General features: G+C 35.2%; 1 protein-coding gene across 8 annotated transcripts in view; it reads right to left on the bottom strand.

Moving 5' to 3' along the window:
* LOC106879130 (uncharacterized) overlaps positions 1 to 2615 on the bottom strand; it is a 74801-nt gene that overhangs the window by 2941 nt on the left and 69245 nt on the right. For 4 of the 8 annotated variants that reach the window (XM_052976349.1, XM_052976351.1, XM_052976353.1 and 1 more), the window contains one exon: positions 2312 to 2441. The exons of the other annotated variants lie outside the window; for them this stretch is intronic. The gene's annotated coding sequence lies outside the window, so the exon portion shown is untranslated. The remainder of the gene's footprint in view (positions 1 to 2311; positions 2442 to 2615) is intronic. 8 annotated transcript variants of the gene reach the window in all.

The following is a 2615-nucleotide window of genomic DNA, read 5'->3' as shown; positions in this document are numbered from 1 at the left end:
ATATATATATATATATATATATATATATATATATATATATATATACATATACATATATGTGTGTGTGTGTGTATAGTTCAATTTTACAGAAATCAAAAGACGAAGACAGCAGGTGTATTAGTTTGATGCTTGGGAAGAATGGAAAAGTCTTTGGTGTTTTGAGCCTATGCCCTTTGTCAGAAAGAGTGGAGAGGAAAAAATGGAGAGAGAAAAAATGTGTAGGGATTAACGGTTCAACATGTTGAAATGACCAGAAGAAAAAAAAAGCAATAATGATGCGGTAGGGGTATAGGCATACTTTTACCTGAGAAACTGGTGGATAAAGTGATTGAGGTAGTCAATGTGTGCAGTAGGATACCTATGCTTAAACTATTGGGTCATCCCATAAATAATGCAGTTTTTCAATTGCATGAACTAAAATGGGTGGGGGATGGGATAAACTACCTGCATCAACTTACTGTAAAAGCAGATAGTAATTTTACCTTGTCTTTATTCTCAGTACAAGTTTTAAAGAGTGCAGTTCGATTTTAACAGTTTTTTTTTCAAAGTTATAATAGAAGTGGCAAAGGAGCATATTCAACATATTTTGCTTTATGATTTCAATAAAGGCAACAATGTAATGGAAAGTGTGAGGAATATTAATGTAGTATATGGGGATCGGACAATAAATATAAGCCAGTGTTAACAATGGTTCCAGAAATTCTAAGCCGGAAACTACGGCTTCGCCCTGGAAGATCTGTAGAGCTTGATGAGGATGTCCTGCAAGCCCAGGTGGAACAAAATCCCATTGTAACTGTTGAGGAACTAGCTGAAAAGCTTGGATTTGGTCATTCAACCATTCATTGACACATGTACTAGAAGAAAAACGACCATCTTTGGTTTCAAGACGAAAGATGTTCTTCCATCAGGATAATGCTCAGCTGCATACAGTGAGGATGACATTCTAAAGGCTGGAGCAGTTTGAATAGGAAATGATACCCCACCCACCATATTCACCAGACATTGCCCCATCTGATTAACATTTATTCTGCAGTTTTCAAAATCATTTGGACAGAAAAAATATGAATTCTGTAGATGAGGTTAGAATAGTACTGGAGGAGTATTTTTTGTCATGGAGAAGTGAATTTTGGAAGAGGGGCCTTGCAAGGCTACCAGAAGAGCATTGTAGAAAATGAAGGAGAGCGTATTTTAGATTAAAAAAGAACTTTGTTTATCTTAATTTTGAAAAATAAAAGTATAGAAAAAATTGCATTATTTATGGGATGACCCAATAGTTTAGGAAAGTAAAACTGCAACTATTATTTCAGCCTATGTTCCTAAAAAGGACTAATGGATAAACAAAAGAATCAGTTTTATGATGCACTTTTGCAGACTACTTCGTTGATAAATTATCATGACCAACTAATTAGGAAGAGAGTTAATCTAGATCAGATGCTGTTTGATTTTGGTGCTATTTTTTCTGTAAGGTAACTGCAGGAGAAACATTGAGCCAAAAATAAACTGCTGTACTTGTTGACATGGTGAAAGACTTTGATTGGATCTCTCACTCTCCCATCAGATGGTCGTCATTGCAAAAGCTTGGGATAGATGAATAACTGGTGGGAGCTATCCAAGAATTGTACAGGTTTGCTGTCAGTAAAGTGGAAGTCAGCAGTGGTGGTGGTGATGGTGATTAGATTAATAGATAGATAAATAGATATCATAAAATAAAAGACAGACAGGTATTTGCAAAAATATCATAATTACATGCTATTTTTTTAATTTCTTATCTATTATAGACACACACACACACACACACACACACACACATTTAATATCATAATCATTTATTTTACGCCCACTTGTCCCATGTTCTTGTGGATTGAATGAAGCTCCTTAAGGCAGTATTGTTATTTAGCTAAATGTGCCCCATCACAGACATTTTTACTTTGTTCCATTTGTCATCTTTGCATGTGAAAGCTACTGAGCTATAGGACATATTGTACAGGCAGTACATAAACAAATCTCACCTCTGTCTAAAGAATGTAAATGCAAAGGCATTTAAAAACAAACATGTATATAGTCATGCACATACATATCTATTTGTCAATCAATCTCTGTTTCTACCTCTCTCTCTCTCTCTCTCTCTCTCTGTATGTCTCTCTCTCTCTTTAATTATGCATATATACATATATATTTATATGCACACACACACACACACACACACACACACACACACACACACACACACACACACACACACACACAGAGCATTGCTATTGTGTTAAACTGTTGTATGTCCAAATTTGGCCAGGTGCATTTTTTACAATACCTATTTTTGCTTGCAATGGCTGGTTCTTTTGGTCAAACTATCGTATCTCCAGCTGCTTCAGATGCCAAGATATCAAAAATTGTCAAAGTGTAGTTTTGCTATGGAATGGTGAAGCTGTTTTTATCATTTTCTGAAAAAGCAACATTTTGGACTTACAACACTTTTGCATAATAGCAACGATATATTCTTTTATTCTTTTATTTGTTTCAATCATTTAACTGCAGCCATGCTGGAGCACCACCTTGAAAAGTTTTACTCGAACAAATGAACTTATTCTATTGGTCTCTTTTGCCAAACCGCTAAG

The sequence above is a fragment of the Octopus bimaculoides genome, chromosome 24, assembly GCF_001194135.2.
Source record: "Octopus bimaculoides isolate UCB-OBI-ISO-001 chromosome 24, ASM119413v2, whole genome shotgun sequence".
Taxonomy (NCBI): domain Eukaryota; kingdom Metazoa; phylum Mollusca; class Cephalopoda; order Octopoda; family Octopodidae; genus Octopus; species Octopus bimaculoides.
The sequence above is the reverse complement of the archived record's forward strand: the minus strand, read 5'-3'. Positions and strand labels throughout refer to the sequence as shown.